The following is a 15000-nucleotide window of genomic DNA, read 5'->3' on the forward strand; positions in this document are numbered from 1 at the left end:
CCAGGTTGGTATGGCGGTAAGCGAAGTCCTCTGCAAAGAGAGGGCTATTTAAAGAGCAGCCAATCTTATCGCCAGTACATTATATAAGTAGGAAAGAAAACCCAAAAGCTTAAAGCACCTGGTATTCCTAGGCAGTCTCTCATCAAAGTACTAACCAGACCTAAACCTGCTAAGATTCAGAGATCGGGCATTGACTCTTTTTTTTTTTTTTTTTTTTTTAATGAAAGATTATTATATAATTCGTGAAATTTTCCAAAAAGATTAAAGCACCTGGTATTCCCAGGCAGTCTCCCATCCATGTACTAACCAGGCCCAAACCTGCTAAGATTCAGAGATCGGGCATTGACTCTATTTTTTGGCAAAATTATTATATACTAAGTGAAAAATTTCCAAAAAGCTTACAGCACCTGGTATTCCCAGGCGGTCTCCCATCCAAGTACTAACCAGGCCCAAACCTGCTAAGATTCAGAGGTCGGGCATTGACTCTAGTAGGAAGTAGGAAAGAAAACCCAAAAGCTTAAAGCACCTGGTATTCCTAGGCAGTCTCTCATCAAAGTACTAACCAGACCTAAACCTGCTAAGATTCAGAGATCGGGCATTGACTCTATTTTTTGGCAAAATTATTATAAACTAAGTGAAAAATGTCCAAAAAGCTTACAGCACCTGGTATTCCCAGGCGGTCTCCCATCCAAGTACTAACCAGGCCCAAACCTGCTTAGCTTCCGAGATCAGACGAGATCGGGCATAGCCAGGTTGGTATGGCCGTAAGCGAAGTCTGCTGCAAAGAGAGGGCTATTTAAAGAGCAGCCAATCTTATCGCCAGTACATTATATAAGTAGGAAAGAAAGCCCAAAAGCTTAAAGCACCTGGTATTCCTAGGCAGTCTCTCATCAAAGTACTAACCAGACCTAAACCTGCTAAGATTCAGAGATCGGGCATTGACTCTATTTTTTGGCAAAATTATTATATACTAAGTGAAAAATGTCCAAAAAGCTTACAGCACCTGGTATTAACAGGCAGTCTCCCATCCATGTACTAACCAGGCCCAAACCTGCTAAGATTTCAGAGATCGGGCATTGACTCTATTTTTTTGCCAAATTATTATATACTAAGTGAAAAATTTCCAAAAAGCTTACAGCACCTGGTATTCCCAGGCGGTCTCCCATCCAAGTACTAACCAGGCCCAAACCTGCTTAGCTTCCGAGATCAGACGAGATTTTTTTTTTTTTTTTTTATTTTTTTTTTTTTTTATTAACAAATTTAAAATATTTCATTAAAAACATTGTACACATTTTCCACAGAAGCATAACAAACAAAAACAATAATTATTTGCCACAGGTTTGATAAAAGCCATTTCTCTAAACACCAAACACATTTATTTCACTTTACATTCAATAAATAACCTTTTATCTCCATTTTTCTTTTTGAAATACAATTAAGGCATTAGCATACCATGATACAATGTATAAAAACATTATAATAATAAATAATAATACAAATTTAAACCAAACATTGTATTCTTAGTCTACCTCCTCCTCCTCATCTTCCCTCAACACTTGAAATTTATTCTCAAACAAATGTTTCCCCTTATTGTATTTTTCCCTAAAATGTCTTTTTTTTCTGGCCACATTCACATTTGGTATTACCTTAAGGGTTCTCCTTCTTAATGTCACCCTTTTGTCCTTTCTATCATCCATTCTGTCCACTCCTTTCTCCTCTTCAGTTATCTCTTGCATTTCCTCCTCCTTTTCTTTTAGTCCTTGGTTCTCCATTTCCTCCAATGCCCCTTGTGTTACTTCCTGTGATGTCAATATTCCTTTGTCCATTTCTCCTTCCAGCCTTTTCTCTTCCAATTCCATTTCTTTCTCCTCTTCAGTTATCTCTTGCATTTCCTCCTCCTTTTCTTTTAATCCTTGGTTCTCCATTTCCTCCAATACCCCTTGTGTTACTTCCTGTGATGTCAATATTCCTTTGTCCATTTCTCCTTCCAGCCTTTTCTCTTCCAATTCCTTCTTATTTTCCACAATAGCCTCTTTATTCACACCATCCTCTTCCTCATTCTCTCCACCATTTTGTAATTCAGTTTCTTTTGACATTCGCCCTCCTACACCTTCTGACTCTTTATTTTGAATTTCATTCTCCATCCAACACTCACATCTTATGATCACCTTTCTGCAATCCGGGCACTTAATTGCATCGCAATCCCTTGCGTAATGACCCTGGCCATTGCACTGATGACATTTAAAATCTGGACAGTCTTTGAACACATGTCCCGGATTCATGCACAATCGACAGGTTTTAACCTGACGATCATGCATGATCCTGAAATACTGTGTTCCCTCCTCCGTATCAAACTTTGTACTGTATGGCAGAGACACTACTTCTTTAGGAAATTTCACCCTTAGGTACCTTGTACCATCCGCAATGTCTGTGCCTGGATACATTCTTCTTATGATGTCTGAAACAGGTGTTACGCCCCAATTTTGTAATTTAATTAAAATGTCAGAGTCCTCAATATAGGCTGGCAAATGTATGAAAGAAACCACATACTCCCTTGTTTTCAGTTGTCGAATCTCACACAGTTTTCCTTTTATCATTAATCCTTCATCTAATCCATCGCACGCCTCCCTGTTTATCAGTGTAATTTCATATTCTTTTACTTGCCTTGGTCTGACTGCTAGAATCTTTCCTCCTCCAATCCTTTCGTTCACTGCTTTGATAATGTCCTCTGCTCTTGCATCTCTCTGATCCGCCATGTCAACAATTACTGTAGCCTCTTTAGAGTAAATCCTCTTGTTATAATCCATTCGTCCTTGTCCATCTCGTTGTTCTTTATCCATTTCTTTGTCTGTTAGCACTCGTCTTCCTCCTGCCATGTCCACTTCTTTGCCATGTAATCCATCCATTTTTCAAACAAAAGAAAAATTTCTCCCCAGACAGCAAACTGCTGCTGGGAAGTATAAAAACTAAAACAAACAAAAATCAATAAGTTGCAAAAGAAATAAATCTTTACGCAGATAAAACAAAACAAAAAACACAAGGTGAGCCTCTCTCACCTACTGCCTACTACAAACTGCCAACTCACTTCCTGTGTGGCTCACTAGCGTTGCCAGGTTGGTTTGGCCGTAAGCGAAGTTTGCTGCAAAGAGAGGGCTATTTAAAGACCAGCCAATCTTATCGCCAGTACATTATATAAGTAGGAAAGAAAACCCAAAAACTTAAAGCACCTGGTATTCCTAGGCAGTCTCTCATCAAAGTACTAACCAGACCTAAACCTGCTAAGATTCAGAGATCGGGCATTGACTCTATTTTATGGCAAAATTATTATAAACTAAGTGAAAAATGTCCAAAAAGCTTACAGCACCTGGTATTCCCAGGCGGTCTCCCATCCAAGTACTAACCAGGACCAAACCTGCTTAGCTTCCGAGATCAGACGAGATCGGCCAAAGCCAGGTTGGCATGGCTGTAAGCGAAGTCTGCTGCAAAGAGAGGGCTATTTAAAGAGCAGCCAATCTTATCGCCAGTACATTATATAAGTAGGAAAGAAAGCCCAAAAGCTTAAAGCACCTGGTATTCCTGGGCAGTCTCTCATCAAAGTACTAACCAGACCTAAACCTGCTAAGATTCAGAGATCGGGCATTGACTCTTTTTTTTTTTTTTTTTTTTAATGAAAGATTATTATATAATTCGTGAAATTTTCCAAAAAGATTAAAGCACCTGGTATTCCCAGGCAGTCTCCCATCCATGTACTAACCAGGCCCACAGCTGCAAATATTCAGAGATCGGGCATTGACTCTATTTTTTGGCAAAATTATTATATACTAAGTGAAAAATGTCCAAAAAGCTTACAGCACCTGGTATTAAGAGGCAGTCTCCCATCCATGTACTAACCAGGCCCAAACCTGCTAAGATTCAGAGATCCGGCATTGACTCTATTTTTTGGCAAAATTATTATATACTAAGTGAAAAATTTCCAAAAAGCTTACAGCACCTGGTATTCCCAGGCGGTCTCCCATCCAAGTACTAACCAGGCCCAAACCTGCTTAGCTTCCGAGATCAGACGAGATCGGGCATAGCCAGGTTGGTATGGCCGTAAGCGAAGTCTGTTGCAAAGAGAGGGCTATTTAAAGACCAGCCAATCTTATCGCCAGTACATTATATAAGTAGGAAAGAAAACCCAAAAGCTTAAAGCACCTGGTATTCCTAGGCAGTCTCTCATCAAAGTACTAACCAGACCTAAACCTGCTAAGATTCAGAGATCGGGCATTGACTCTTTTTTTTTTTTTTTTTTTTTTTAATGAAAGATTATTATATAATTCGTGAAATTTTCCAAAAAGATTAAAGCACCTGGTATTCCCAGGCAGTCTCCCATCCATGTACTAACCACGCCCAAAGCTGCAAATATTCAGAGATCGGGCATTGACTCTATTTTTTGGCAAAATTATTATATACTAAGTGAAAAATGTCCAAAAAGCTTACAGCACCTGGTATTAACAGGCAGTCTCCCATCCATGTACTAACCAGGCCCAAACCTGCTAAGATTCAGAGATCCGGCATTGACTCTATTTTTTGGCAAAATTATTATATACTAAGTGAAAAATTTCCAAAAAGCTTACAGCACCTGGTATTCCCAGGCGGTCTCCCATCCAAGTACTAACCAGGCCCAAACCTGCTTAGCTTCCGAGATCAGACGAGATTTTTTTTTTTTTTTTTTTTTTATTTATTAAAAATCACAAAATAAAAACATTAACAATACATCACCACAAATATTTAAACATCTTCCAGTAACAGAACTTCAAAACCAGTCCAAGTTTTAACAATGTATGGATTATTCCTTGTAAAACATTTTTCAAACATTTCCATATTCTCAAGCATTTTGCAATAGTCATATAAAACTTGTATTTCCTCCATCATGATCTGTTTATATAATAACTTTATCGCTATTTCTTTTTTCTTTTGTTTCATTATATTTCTCCTTCTCCATATTGCAAATCTTGCAAGCGTTAACATAAAATTTAGAGCATAGTTATTTTTTGTCCTTCCATTGAAGCCAAATAAAAGCAATGTATCCCATTCTTCCAATGTAATCTTGTCATTATACAGAAAATCACATACCATCTTTTTTAACATTTTTATAAAATCACTTAACTTTCTGCAATTTAAAAATAAATGTAATACACCTTCCTTTTTCTCCAAACACACTTTGCACATTTCATCTTGCGCTAACCCAATTTTACTTAAAATAATTTCTGTCATCACACAATTGTGTCTTAATAAAAAATCAAAATTTTCCAAAACCGGACTTTTAAAATTCAATCTTACATTTTTCCATATATTCGAAGCATCAAAATTGTCAAATAACTTTTCCCAATATTCTATTGCTTTAGGCTTTACAAAAACAGTCTTACTTAAACAGGTATAAAACATCTTAATGACACAATCATTAAAAACAATCTTATCATCCCCTGCTTTTAAAAAAACCTTTGGTTTTTCATTTTCGGTTTCTTTTTCATTATCCTCAATATTTTTAATCCAATGTTCTGGCAATGCTAATTTTAATTTTGTATATTGTTCTTCAATTTTCCCTTTGTTTTCTATATCTTCTATTTCCTCAAGTGAATCAATTATTGCTTGTGTAGGTAAAAATCCAGGTTTCACTTCATATAAAATGTCTTTTACTTGTCTAAAACCTACTGCGTACCAGTTTTCATAAAACATATGCTTTTTGCTTTTATTATTTTGATTTAAAAATAGGGGTTGCTGCAGGTACTGTTTTCTCCCTTTAATCTCTACGTACACATTTTCATAAAACATTTTCCAGCTTCTCAACAATTCTTTATAAAACTCTGGTATATTTTCTATCATATTATCCTTAAAAGCCATCCATAAAAAATCATCTCCTATTTGTCCGCATTTATTAATAACATAATTCATGACACTTTTCCATGGAATGTTGTCTTTGTTAAAAAACTTTTTTACTGTTTTAATTCTCATGCTTTTCATTCTCAGCCATGGATCTATTAGTCCTAATCCTCCATCTTCCACCTTTCCAATGATTGTGTTATATGCAATTTTAGATGGCTTACCATCCCAAAGAAACTTTAAAATCATAGTTTTTATTCTCTTATATACCCATATTGGTAAACTAACAACACTTAAAACATACCACATTTTGGATAAAAAAAGAGAATTCAAGACAAGGACCTTCCCTTTTAGAAACAGTACTCTCTGTTTCCAAAAATTTAATCTTTTTTCCATTTTGTTTACAGTTTCATCCCAATTTATTTCTCTAGTTTTAATTTCATCAGATCCAAGTGTAATGCCTAAAATTTTTATATTATTCTTTTGCTCTTTTAACTGCCAATTTCTTTTTGAAATGTCCACTTTTCCAATCTTAATATATTCAGTTTTTTCCTTATTTACTTTTGCACCCGAACCTCGACAGTATTTATCAATAATTCCCATAGCCTTTTCAGCACTATTAAAATCTTTTAAAATCAGAGTAGTATCATCTGCATACTGAAACAATTTTTGTTCTATTACATTGTCTTCTATTAAAAAACCTTTTATTTCTTTTTCTCCATTTATTGCTAAACCTAACGGTTCAGCAACTAAAGTATATAATAAAGCTGATAAGGGACATCCTTGTCTTATAGATCTAGATATTCCTATGAAGTCTGTTAAAAAACCATTTATTTTAAAACAACTAAAAATATCTGTATAAAAACATTTCATCCACTTTATAAAATTATTACCAAAACCAAACTGTTGAATTAAATCAAATAAATATTTGTGCTCAACTCTGTCAAATGCCTTTTCTAGATCTATACTGATTAAAAAACCATCACTCTTTTTCTCTTTTATGTACCAAATTAAATCTCTAATGCTTGTTACTGTATCCACTATATCTCTTCCTAATACGCCATATGCTTGATTAGTTGTAATGATGTGGGGAACTACTTTTTTAAGTCTATTCGCTAAAATCTTGGCCAATATTTTATAATCTGTGTTGAGCATACTTAATGGTCTGTAATTTTGTAAATCATCTTTATTCCCTTTCTTTTTATAAATTATTTTAATCATTCCCTTCTTCATACTCTCACTCAATTGTCCATTCTTAAAAATGGCTATGAAAAGATCTTTCAAAATAGGTATTAAAACATCTTTAAAAACCTTATAAAATTCAGATGATAAACCATCTAAACCAGGACTTTTCCCATTACTTAATTGCATTATAGCTTCATTTATCTCCTCTTCTGTTATATCACTATCACACATTTTTTTATCATCCTCTTTTACTTTAACTTTGATTTGATTTAACAAAAATACTTCATCTTCCTCATTAACTCCCTTTTTCTTAAATAAAACACCATAAAAATCCTTGACCTCTTTTAAAATCCCTTCTTTATCTTTTATATTTTTACCTTGCATTGAAACATTCTTTATTAAATCAGCTTTTTGTCTATTCTTTTCTGCATCATAGAAAAACTTTGTACTTCTTTCCCCTTCCACTGTATTTCTTATCTTACTTCTTATTCTAGCACCCACACATTTGTCCTCTTCCACTTTTTTAATTTTCTCTTCTAATATTACTATTTTCCTAATATCCGTATTTCCTTCAGTTATCTTTTTCATTTCATTTTCCCATTCTTTATTTAGTTCCCTTTCTTTAGCTCTTTTTGCTTTCTGTATTTTCTTAGAACATTCAATAGAAAAACTTTTGATATCTGATTTTATATTGTCCCACCACACACATATTGCTTCATCATATAAAACATCATCTACACTATTAATAATTAGGTTTTCCATTTCCATTTTATACAATTCGTTCTTTAAAAGCTGTGTATTAACCACCCATACACCTGGTCCTCTTTCAACTCCACTAAAATCCATCATTACATATAAAAAGTCATGATCACTCCCACTATACATTTTATAAAAAACTTTTGAAATAAAATGCTCAAATCTTCTGTCACATAAAATGAAATCTATTCTGCTTTGTTTTAAAATTGTATTTACCCACTGTCTTCTCGAATATTCTCTTTTGACTCTGTTTCTATCTCTCCATACATCTACAAATTTATGTTCAGCCATCATACATTTCAGTTCTTTTCTTCCAACATCAGCTCTATACACCATAAAATCTTCAACATCTATTCTTTCTAAAACAGTATTAAAATCTCCTATAACAATGACATTCTTCCATCCATTAATCAAAACACTCAATTCTTTAAAAAAAGTAACTCTTTCCATATCTTCATTTGGAGCATGTATATTACATATTGTTATTTCTTCTCCCCTATCCATAATTTTAACAGTTAAAATCCTTCCATTGTTATCTTTAAATAAAACATTCGTTGATTCTACTACTCCCCTTCTAATTAGTATTGCCAATCCTTTTTTCTTATTTAAATCATTACTGTACCATATTTCTCCATCCCAAAATTTTTTAAAATCATTAACTATTGTTTCATTCCATCCAGTCTCCTGTATACATAAAATATCACTTTGTTTTGTTAAATTTATTATATTTTCAAACTTCAGCTTAGATGACAGCCCTCTAACATTAATTGAGACCAAACATAAATTACTCATAATGAAATAAAAAAAAAAAAAAAAAACACAAACCAAAACAACCCATCATCTATATATGGTCTCTCTTAATGTCTAGGAATTTAGATCTACTTTATCTTCATTTAGCCTTGCTCTGTCTTCTCTTCTTAACTTTTGTTTCTTTAATACTTGTTTAATATTTATTTCTGATACTGTTATCAATTTACGTCTTCTGTTCATAATGTCCGTTGTTCTGTTTTCAAGCTCAAGGTTAATTTCATCAGTTTCCTCATCGCTTACCTCCTCTTTATTCCACCCAGCTGCAATTTCACTCGTTGTTGCACATTCATTTTCTTTCATTTGTCCATCATTAGCAACAGTTTGATGTGTCTCAGTCTCCATTGTATGCACTTCAATTTCTTTATCTGCGTTGTCCTCTCTCCTCGTGGAGTCCTCCTTTCCTTGCTTACTTAAATCCTCAGAAATCCCATTCACCTCCTGTGTTTCATCTTTCCTTCTATTTCTGCTTGTCTCCTCCATGTGCTCCTGCACCTCTATCTCCATTTCTGCATTGTCCTCCTCTTCAGATTCACATGTACACCTCATCCATGTCTTTTCACAGCTTTTGCACCGTGGGGCTTGGCAGTCCCGCGCAAAATGCCCCTGTTCCAGACATTCTCTGCAGGTATATTGAGGACAGTCCTTTTTTTCATGCTCTGTGCTTGCACATATTCTGCAAGTCTTTAGCTGGCCGTCATGAATTACCCTGAAGTATTTTGGTCCCTCCTCTGTGTCAAATCTCACATTGTATGGCAGAGTCACAATGTCCTGTGGGAATCTTACTCTTAAAAACCTTGTTCCATCCGCAACAGTGGTGCCAGGATAATATCTCCTTCTTAAAGGGAGAATAGGATTTACTCCCCAATCCACCAGTTTTTGAATGATTTCATCATCTTTTATGTAATTTGGCAAAAGCAAAAAAGAGACCATTCTTTCAGTTTTGCATAGTTTTTTGATCTCACAAAACTGTCCATCAATCAGTAGTCCATCTACTAGCTTGTCACAATCCATCTCATTCTCCATGGTTAGTTCATAGTCAAAATTACTTTTTTTCCTCAGTCCATACAGCTTTCCAAATCCAGTTTTCTCTTCCACTGCCTTTATTATCATCATCACAGATATTTTCTCTGGATCATTAACAGTCATAGTTAGCGTTGCTTCTTTTTTGTAGTCTCTCTGATATTTCGATTGGCTTTTTATCTTTTTCATTGTCTCATTTCTTTGAACTGCTTCTCGTCTTCCATCAGTATAATCTCTTGTTTGTTTACCTTGACTTGTATATAGCTCTTCTGTTCCTCTACTCCTTGCATCCATTCCATTCTTCTTTCTCCTTGTGGCAACCATTGCCCATGTTTCTTTGTCATCTTTAACCTTTCCGTTGTCCATTTCTTTGTTTCTTTCAGTGTAGTCGTTGTCCTCAGTCTCTTGGTCTAATATCCGTTCCGGTTCAGTAACTGTAATATCCGTCATTTTGAAAAAAATAAAACCTCAGACAGTAAAACTGTCTGAGGTTTAAACAAAAAAATAAATAAATTGAACTTATAAACTTTAAGTAATTATCAAAAGAAAACACAATAAAACAAAAAATAGGGGAGAGCCTTTCCCTCCCAAACTGCCACCTCACACTTCCTGGATCGTACCAACTCAGGGAATAGCCAGGTTGGTATGGCCGTAAGCGAAGTCTGCTGCAAAGAGAGGGCTATTTAAAGAGCAGCCAATCTTATCGCCAGTACATTATATAAGTAGGAAAGAAAGCCCAAAAGCTTAAAGCACCTTGTATTCCTAGGCAGTCTCTCATCAAAGTACTAACCAGGCCCAAACCTGCAAATATTCAGAGATCGGGCATTGACTCTATTTTTTGGCAAAATTATTATATACTAAGTGAAAAATGTCCAAAAAGCTTACAGCACCTGGTATTCCTAGGCAGTCTCTCATCAAAGTACTAACCAGACCTAAACCTGCTAAGATTCAGAGATCGGGCATTGACTCTTTTTTTTTTTTTTTTTTTTTTTAATGAAAGATTATTATATAATTCGTGAAATTTTCCAAAAAGATTAAAGCACCTGGTATTCCCAGGCAGTCTCCCATCCATGTACTAACCAGGCCCAAACCTGCAAATATTCAGAGATCGGGCATTGACTCTATTTTTTGGCAAAATTATTATATACTAAGTGAAAAATGTCCAAAAAGCTTACAGCACCTGGTATTCCTAGGCAGTCTCTCATCAAAGTACTAACCAGACCTAAACCTGCTAAGATTCAGAGATCGGGCATTGACTCTTTTTTTTTTTTTTTTTTTTTTTAATGAAAGATTATTATATAATTCGTGAAATTTTCCAAAAAGATTAAAGCACCTGGTATTCCCAGGCAGTCTCCCATCCATGTACTAACCACGCCCAAAGCTGCAAATATTCAGAGATCGGGCATTGACTCTATTTTTTGGCAAAATTATTATATACTAAGTGAAAAATGTCCAAAAAGCTTACAGCACCTGGTATTAACAGGCAGTCTCCCATCCATGTACTAACCAGGCCCAAACCTGCTAAGATTCAGAGATCCGGCATTGACTCTATTTTTTGGCAAAATTATTATATACTAAGTGAAAAATTTCCAAAAAGCTTACAGCACCTGGTATTCCCAGGCGGTCTCCCATCCAAGTACTAACCAGGCCCAAACCTGCTTAGCTTCCGAGATCAGACGAGATCGGGCATAGCCAGGTTGGTATGGCCGTAAGCGAAGTCTGCTGCAATGAGAGGGCTATTTAAAGACCAGCCAATCTTATCGCCAGTACATTATATAAGTAGGAAAGAAAACCCAAAAGCTTAAAGCACCTGGTATTCCTAGGCAGTCTCTCATCAAAGTACTAACCAGACCTAAACCTGCTAAGATTCAGAAATCGGGCATTGACTCTATTTTTTGGCAAAATTATTATAAACTAAGTGAAAAATTTCCAAAAAGCTTACAGTACCTGGTATTCCCAGGCGGTCTCCCATCCAAGTACTAACCAGGCCCAAACCTGCTTAGCTTCCGAGATCAGACGAGATCGGGCATAGCCAGGTTGGTATGGCGGTAAGCGAAGTCCTCTGCAAAGAGAGGGCTATTTAAAGAGCAGCCAATCTTATCGCCAGTACATTATATAAGTAGGAAAGAAAACCCAAAAGCTTAAAGCACCTGGTATTCCTAGGCAGTCTCTCATCAAAGTACTAACCAGACCTAAACCTGCTAAGATTCAGAGATCGGGCATTGACTCTTTTTTTTTTTTTTTTTTTTTTAATGAAAGATTATTATATAATTCGTGAAATTTTCCAAAAAGATTAAAGCACCTGGTATTCCCAGGCAGTCTCCCATCCATGTACTAACCAGGCCCAAACCTGCTAAGATTCAGAGATCGGGCATTGACTCTATTTTTTGGCAAAATTATTATATACTAAGTGAAAAATTTCCAAAAAGCTTACAGCACCTGGTATTCCCAGGCGGTCTCCCATCCAAGTACTAACCAGGCCCAAACCTGCTAAGATTCAGAGGTCGGGCATTGACTCTAGTAGGAAGTAGGAAAGAAAACCCAAAAGCTTAAAGCACCTGGTATTCCTAGGCAGTCTCTCATCAAAGTACTAACCAGACCTAAACCTGCTAAGATTCAGAGATCGGGCATTGACTCTATTTTTTGGCAAAATTATTATAAACTAAGTGAAAAATGTCCAAAAAGCTTACAGCACCTGGTATTCCCAGGCGGTCTCCCATCCAAGTACTAACCAGGCCCAAACCTGCTTAGCTTCCGAGATCAGACGAGATCGGGCATAGCCAGGTTGGTATGGCCGTAAGCGAAGTCTGCTGCAAAGAGAGGGCTATTTAAAGAGCAGCCAATCTTATCGCCAGTACATTATATAAGTAGGAAAGAAAGCCCAAAAGCTTAAAGCACCTGGTATTCCTAGGCAGTCTCTCATCAAAGTACTAACCAGACCTAAACCTGCTAAGATTCAGAGATCGGGCATTGACTCTATTTTTTGGCAAAATTATTATATACTAAGTGAAAAATGTCCAAAAAGCTTACAGCACCTGGTATTAACAGGCAGTCTCCCATCCATGTACTAACCAGGCCCAAACCTGCTAAGATTCAGAGATCGGGCATTGACTCTATTTTTTTGCCAAATTATTATATACTAAGTGAAAAATTTCCAAAAAGCTTACAGCACCTGGTATTCCCAGGCGGTCTCCCATCCAAGTACTAACCAGGCCCAAACCTGCTTAGCTTCCGAGATCAGACGAGATTTTTTTTTTATTTTTTTTATTTTTTTTTTTTTTTATTAACAAATTTAAAATATTTCATTAAAAACATTGTACACATTTTCCACAGAAGCATAACAAACAAAAACAATAATTATTTGCCACAGGTTTGATAAAAGCCATTTCTCTAAACACCAAACACATTTATTTCACTTTACATTCAATAAATAACCTTTTATCTCCATTTTTCTTTTTGAAATACAATTAAGGCATTAGCATACCATGATACAATGTATAAAAACATTATAATAATAAATAATAATACAAATTTAAACCAAACATTGTATTCTTAGTCTACCTCCTCCTCCTCATCTTCCCTCAACACTTGAAATTTATTCTCAAACAAATGTTTCCCCTTATTGTATTTTTCCCTAAAATGTCTTTTTTTTCTGGCCACATTCACATTTGGTATTACCTTAAGGGTTCTCCTTCTTAATGTCACCCTTTTGTCCTTTCTATCATCCATTCTGTCCACTCCTTTCTCCTCTTCAGTTATCTCTTGCATTTCCTCCTCCTTTTCTTTTAGTCCTTGGTTCTCCATTTCCTCCAATGCCCCTTGTGTTACTTCCTGTGATGTCAATATTCCTTTGTCCATTTCTCCTTCCAGCCTTTTCTCTTCCAATTCCATTTCTTTCTCCTCTTCAGTTATCTCTTGCATTTCCTCCTCCTTTTCTTTTAATCCTTGGTTCTCCATTTCCTCCAATACCCCTTGTGTTACTTCCTGTGATGTCAATATTCCTTTGTCCATTTCTCCTTCCAGCCTTTTCTCTTCCAATTCCTTCTTATTTTCCACAATAGCCTCTTTATTCACACCATCCTCTTCCTCATTCTCTCCACCATTTTGTAATTCAGTTTCTTTTGACATTCGCCCTCCTACACCTTCTGACTCTTTATTTTGAATTTCATTCTCCATCCAACACTCACATCTTATGATCACCTTTCTGCAATCCGGGCACTTAATTGCATCGCAATCCCTTGCGTAATGACCCTGGCCATTGCACTGATGACATTTAAAATCTGGACAGTCTTTGAACACATGTCCCGGATTCATGCACAATCGACAGGTTTTAACCTGACGATCATGCATGATCCTGAAATACTGTGTTCCCTCCTCCGTATCAAACTTTGTACTGTATGGCAGAGACACTACTTCTTTAGGAAATTTCACCCTTAGGTACCTTGTACCATCCGCAATGTCTGTGCCTGGATACATTCTTCTTATGATGTCTGAAACAGGTGTTACGCCCCAATTTTGTAATTTAATTAAAATGTCAGAGTCCTCAATATAGGCTGGCAAATGTATGAAAGAAACCACATACTCCCTTGTTTTCAGTTGTCGAATCTCACACAGTTTTCCTTTTATCATTAATCCTTCATCTAATCCATCGCACGCCTCCCTGTTTATCAGTGTAATTTCATATTCTTTTACTTGCCTTGGTCTGACTGCTAGAATCTTTCCTCCTCCAATCCTTTCGTTCACTGCTTTGATAATGTCCTCTGCTCTTGCATCTCTCTGATCCGCCATGTCAACAATTACTGTAGCCTCTTTAGAGTAAATCCTCTTGTTATAATCCATTTGTCCTTGTCCATCTCGTTGTTCTTTATCCATTTCTTTGTCTGTTAGCACTCGTCTTCCTCCTGCCATGTCCACTTCTTTGCCATGTAATCCATCCATTTTTCAAACAAAAGAAAAATTTCTCCCCAGACAGCAAACTGCTGCTGGGAAGTATAAAAACTATAACAAACAAAAATCAATAAGTTGCAAAAGAAATAAATCTTTACGCAGATAAAACAAAACAAAAAACACAAGGTGAGCCTCTCTCACCTACTGCCTACTACAAACTGCCAACTCACTTCCTGTGTGGCTCACTAGCGTTGCCAGGTTGGTTTGGCCGTAAGCGAAGTTTGCTGCAAAGAGAGGGCTATTTAAAGACCAGCCAATCTTATCGCCAGTACATTATATAAGTAGGAAAGAAAACCCAAAAACTTAAAGCACCTGGTATTCCTAGGCAGTCTCTCATCAAAGTACTAACCAGACCTAAACCTGCTAAGATTCAGAGATCGGGCATTGACTCTATTTTATGGCAAAATTATTATAAACTAA

The 15000-nt window shown here is 36.1% G+C and overlaps 6 non-coding genes across 6 annotated transcripts; all 6 read right to left on the reverse strand.

Moving 5' to 3' along the window:
• Positions 1-651: 651 nt before the first annotated feature.
• LOC128009242 (5S ribosomal RNA) lies at positions 652-770 on the reverse strand. Its single transcript, XR_008180959.1, has one exon. It is a non-coding gene; the product is annotated as a 5S ribosomal RNA (ribosomal RNA).
• Positions 771-3352: 2582 nt separating this feature from the next.
• LOC128005513 (5S ribosomal RNA) lies at positions 3353-3471 on the reverse strand. Its single transcript, XR_008178162.1, has one exon. It is a non-coding gene; the product is annotated as a 5S ribosomal RNA (ribosomal RNA).
• A 508-nt stretch (positions 3472-3979) lies between these two features.
• Positions 3980-4098, reverse strand: LOC128009243 (5S ribosomal RNA). Its single transcript, XR_008180960.1, has one exon. It is a non-coding gene; the product is annotated as a 5S ribosomal RNA (ribosomal RNA).
• Positions 4099-11228: 7130 nt separating this feature from the next.
• LOC128009244 (5S ribosomal RNA) lies at positions 11229-11347 on the reverse strand. The gene has a single exon (XR_008180961.1). It is a non-coding gene; the product is annotated as a 5S ribosomal RNA (ribosomal RNA).
• Positions 11348-11568: 221 nt separating this feature from the next.
• On the reverse strand, positions 11569-11687 carry LOC128002973 (5S ribosomal RNA). The gene has a single exon (XR_008175707.1). It is a non-coding gene; the product is annotated as a 5S ribosomal RNA (ribosomal RNA).
• A 629-nt stretch (positions 11688-12316) lies between these two features.
• LOC128009247 (5S ribosomal RNA) lies at positions 12317-12435 on the reverse strand. Its single transcript, XR_008180963.1, has one exon. It is a non-coding gene; the product is annotated as a 5S ribosomal RNA (ribosomal RNA).
• Between the last annotated feature and the right edge of the window lie 2565 nt (positions 12436-15000).

This window comes from Carassius gibelio, chromosome B22, assembly GCF_023724105.1.
Source record: "Carassius gibelio isolate Cgi1373 ecotype wild population from Czech Republic chromosome B22, carGib1.2-hapl.c, whole genome shotgun sequence".
Taxonomy (NCBI): domain Eukaryota; kingdom Metazoa; phylum Chordata; class Actinopteri; order Cypriniformes; family Cyprinidae; genus Carassius; species Carassius gibelio.